Source organism: Symphalangus syndactylus, chromosome 5, assembly GCF_028878055.3.
Source record: "Symphalangus syndactylus isolate Jambi chromosome 5, NHGRI_mSymSyn1-v2.1_pri, whole genome shotgun sequence".
NCBI lineage: Eukaryota > Metazoa > Chordata > Mammalia > Primates > Hylobatidae > Symphalangus > Symphalangus syndactylus.
The window spans coordinates 14811502-14816365 of NC_072427.2; the positions used below are offsets into that span (position 1 = coordinate 14811502).

At 39.7% G+C, this 4864-nt stretch overlaps 1 pseudogene; it reads right to left on the bottom strand.

The window, feature by feature from the left end:
• Positions 1 to 456: 456 nt before the first annotated feature.
• Positions 457 to 3705, bottom strand: LOC129481523 (cofilin-1-like; annotated as a pseudogene).
• Positions 3706 to 4864: the final 1159 nt, after the last annotated feature.

A 4864-nucleotide genomic window follows, 5' to 3' on the forward strand; every position in this document is an offset into this window, starting at 1 on the left:
CCTAGCATATTCCTCCACACATAGGAAGTGTTCAATAAGATTGGCTAATAATGCCGTTTTATTATTTCACATAAATGAGGTTCTGCTATATAATATTGTGCTGCAAGATTATGTAGACTAACATTCAAGAGCAATCACAGCATTGTCCCAGCTACCTTTTCCAATAGTTTCTTCAACTTTCCTCTACGTAGTTTACACGAATTTTTCCTTGAACATGCACTGTTTTTTTTTTTTGTTGTTGTCTTTTTTTTTTTTTAATTGAAGGTCCCTGGCTGGTCCCGTTTACTTGAGTGGCTGTGACCACGGGAATAGGGAGAGGAATCAGCCAGCATGGGAAGGAGTCATCTCACAACATTCTATTTATATGCAGAACCAAGCAGACAAGCACAGAGTCACTATTGTGCTTAGAAGTTGGCAGCATGGGAAGGGGAAAACAGGTGGGGAGTGGGGATGTTGTTAAAAAAGCACAGCCCCCTCCTCAAACTGGGATGACTGGGGGAAATTGATCTGCTTCAACCCAAGAGGAATCAAGACCAAAAGTGGTTTGAGAAGGCCAGAACTGTCAGAGATGAAGGGAGGAGGAAACTCTAGTGGGTACAAGAGCTGTTTAGCAGACTCAGGGGCCCAGAAGATAAAAACCACGTCCCTCTTTGTGCTCTCCTTGGTCTCCTGAGCTGCATCATAGAGGGCATAGTGACAGTCCTTGTCTGGTTCCATCTTGAAAAGGTGGCATGGGGTCATCGATAGTCTGGCCCACATCGCCCACCAAGATCTTGCCCCCTCCAAGATGATATTCTTCCTGTCATCACTCAAGCAGAAGAGCATCTCCTTCTTGCGCTTCTTCACCTCCTCCGGCATCAAAGACTTGCACCCCCTCATGTCATTAATCACCTTCTGATGCTGTCAGAGGCAACCACCCTGGAAGCCTTGTTTTTGGAAGTGAAAAGGAGATGGTAAGAAGAGCCAGGGAAGAGGAGAGCTGCTGCAGCCACTGCTAGGATCTGACTACTGCACTGTTTTTGCTTGTTTTTGTTTTTCACATAAGAGCATCTTACCAAGCTATGTACACTTTCATCAGAAAGAAGGACCACTTTTTTATTTAAAAGAGAACAAGCCCAGTGACTGGATCAAGGTAGAAATGCAATAGATACTTGTTAAATAAGTAAATTAATGCTCTTTTTGGGGCCTGGGATACCACCCAATGCCATCCTTTTCCTGTTAGTCCCTTCCTGATTCCCTAAAACAAGATAAGAGCATTCTCTTTGAACCATCCTAGGATTTCCCTTCCATTTCTGTCATGGCACTTGTCACATTTCACCTTATATTTTTATTATTTAGGTAATTCCCTGACTTATACTCAGAATAAGCAGCAGGCTATAGAACAGTGATCACAACTACCTTCAAATAATAATATTTTACTCACACACAACATAAGAAACAGTATGCTTTCATTCTTCTTATCTTTTATCATTATTGTCATGCATTTTACTTTTATTTATGTTGTAAAATCTACTGTTTATTTTGTTTTAAACATTTTAAGCAGTTAAGAAGTAAAATTAAATTTTAAATAAATTAAGACATGAAAAGTATTTTCTATTTAAATACATAGTTATTATTTTTGTGCTCCTTATTACTTTTAGATTCCTATGTGTGCTCCTTATTACTTTTAGATTGCTATGTGTGCTTCTGTTCAGTTTCTGTTATATCTGCAAATTCACTGACTGGTCTTTTCTTCTGTAATCTCGCTGTTTTCATTGCAGGTATTGTCTTTTTCTGGTCAAAACTTTTATTTTGTCCTGTTTTATAGTTTCCTTTTCTCTACTGACATTCTCTATTTGTTCCTTCCCTTATTTCAAAATATTTATTCACCCTAGCTCTTTGGAACTTAAATGTCTACCATTCCTGTGAAAGCTCCAGTAGTGGCTAGGGTCACTGTTTTCCATTGCTTATATTTTCTTCTTAGTTCCTTGCCTTGTCTCATGGAGTCTCACTCTGTATATGCACAGTTTATTATTTGGCTAAAGACTCAGGGGCATTGCTAGATAGTTTTTGGAGCTTTTTCTCTGCACAGCTCCTTTGTCTTCGATACCCTGCCCTACAAATTCTTGCTGCCTCAGTAGCCCCAAATTCTGATCTCTGTCTCCTGAGTGAATGAGATTACTGCATTCTATCTGGGGCTTCTCTTCTCAAAGTCTTAGTATGGAAAATACCTCTAGGCAAAAATTCAAGGTGATAAAGGGGATTGCTTCACATTTTTTTTCCCTCAAAGATCAGAGTCCTGTGCTATTATTTAACATCTGGGAAGAGTTATTTTTATTATTTTGTTCAGTATTCTAGTTGTTTATGGTAGAGAGCTAATCCAGCACAAGTCACTAAATCACTGCCAGAAATAGAGGTTATGGCATGCATTTTTAAAAGGCCATTCTGGCTGCTATGTGAAGAATGGAAAAAAAATACATATGAAAAGAGAAAATGAGTTGGCCAGGTAAGAGACTGCTGCAGCAATCCAGGTAAGAAATGATGAAGGTGTAGGCTATAGAAATTGAATTTTAATAGAGAGTTTATGAAATGGAGACTGGGCCATAAACATTCTTACTCTGATTTACTGGTTGTTTCTTTCACTTTGTATTCACAAACTTGAACAATTTTTTGAAATTCTAAGAAGATAATTTGAGAGATAACACATATGTTTAGTTTTATTCACAAGAATATCATCTGTCTATACCCACATCAGCTGATTTTCAAGTGGACACTCAGAGATAAAATTTTTATTTTCATGAAATCTTTGGACAAATATAGTGAATGACATTTTGAAAACTGATTTCATCAACAATTGTAGCTATCTCTTTTTCTCTAAAACATCTTAGTATATACTAGTGTATAAGAGAAACAATTATTAATAGTGTGCCATAAAGGAAGGCTATTTCTCCATTTCAGGAAAATGCAACAAGAACAGAAATAGCAAGTCAAGCATCTGCAATAACTAGACAAATAGCAAATGCCAGGAGTGGAAGTCAGTCATGGCCTGTTAGAGTACAGGGGAGACATACCTTCTCTTAGACCTACTCTTTTGGTGCAAGTAATAGAAGCTCAATAAGAATGGATTAATTCAAAAAGGGAGACTTTTCAAATCAAAGGAATGCTATATAGCTCATGGAAACTGAGGGTGTGAACTGCAGCAGGGCTTGTGATCAGGGGCAGGGACACATTTGGAATCAAGAAAGTTGCTCCGTCCATCGTCCTCCTCCAGCATGACAAGCTCCAGCTCTCTGCTTCCTCTCTACACTTGTGCAACAACCTTCTCTTTCTGCAGACAGGATCCTCCACTCCTGTGGGCATATGATGGAATTCAGGAGCCCCAGAAATTTTTGATATACCTGTTGTTATGGGTTAAATTGTGTCAACCCAAAAATATATGTTGAAGCCCTAACCCCAAATGTCTCAGATGTGACCTCTTTTGGAAATAAGTTTGTTGCAGATGTAATTATGCAAGATGAGGTCATGCTGAAATAGGGTGGACTCTTCAGCCATTATAAGAAGAGAAGGGACTCTGACCTCCAGGCCATGTGGTGATAGAGGTGGAGAGGGAGTGATGCTCTTACAAGCCAGGGAACGCTAAGGATTGCCAGCAAAAGCCAGAAGCTAAAAGAGGCAAGAAATGAACTTCTGCTTCAGCTTCCAGAGAGAGCAAGACCTTACTGGCATACTGATTTTGAATTTCTGGCTTTTGCAAGTGTGATAGGATAAATCTCTGTTGTTTTAAGCCACTCAGTTTGTAGTCCTTTGTTATGGTAGCCCTGGGAAATGACTGTGCCAATCTGCAGAGTTTTCATCTAAGTCAAGAATGAGACAATGTCATCAACCCAGTATGGGTTAGGTCTATGGGCAATGGCAATATTTCTTCAAGGGTGGTTTCCAGAACAGCAGCATCAGCAACACCTACGGATTGCCAGAAATGAGAATTCGCAGCCCTATTTTAGTCTTATTGAAACAGAGACTCTGGAGGTGGGACCAAGGAATCTGTTATCAGAAGCCCTCCAGATGATTCCAACACATCCTCATGTTTAAGATCCTCTAAGCAATGGTAAGAGGACAGGGTATGTTGGTTGTAGGAGTATGGGGAGCAGGGCCATAGAGTATAGCCATGGCTTCAGTAGCCCATTTCCATGAGTGGGTAAAGCTCAGAGAGTTCTCAAAGAAGGAAGTTGGGAAGGGAAGAAATCCCAGAAGTTGCCTATTATTCTTCCCTCTTGGATCTTAAGAGAGGCAGCTGAGATTTTAACCATTCCACAATGAAGATGGTATCAGATAGCTAATATTTTGTTACTGGCATTATAAAACCATTATATTTCAGGGCTGGTCTGGACTAAGACAACATAGATGACAAATACTAAGGTGAGATAATTACAGAAATAGTGCTGCAACTGTATAAGTGTTCCTCTACTATACTGGTTCTCAACCTTGGCAGCATATTGGAATCACCTGAATCACCTGGGCGGCTTTAACAACATACTGACACCAGGGTCTCATGCAGCAATTCTCAGTCAATTGGTCCAGGATGCAACTTGGGCACTAGGATTTTTAAAAGCTCTTCGGGTGATTCTAGGGTGCAGTTAAGTTTCAGAACTACTAGGCCAAAAATTTACCATCTTGGCTGTGAGCTGTAAGTATTTTTTGACTGTGGTAAGGATATGATTTGCTCTACGTGAGTTTTCCGAGCAGAAGAAATAACAGGGAGGATTTAGCTTAGAACTTCTATGCTGTTTGCTTTGATAAAGCAGAGAGTGCGGTTACAACTGTTATAGAAGGTGGAGTTCAGTTAAGTTCAATAAACATTCACTGAGCTTTCCGTGGCAAACACTGT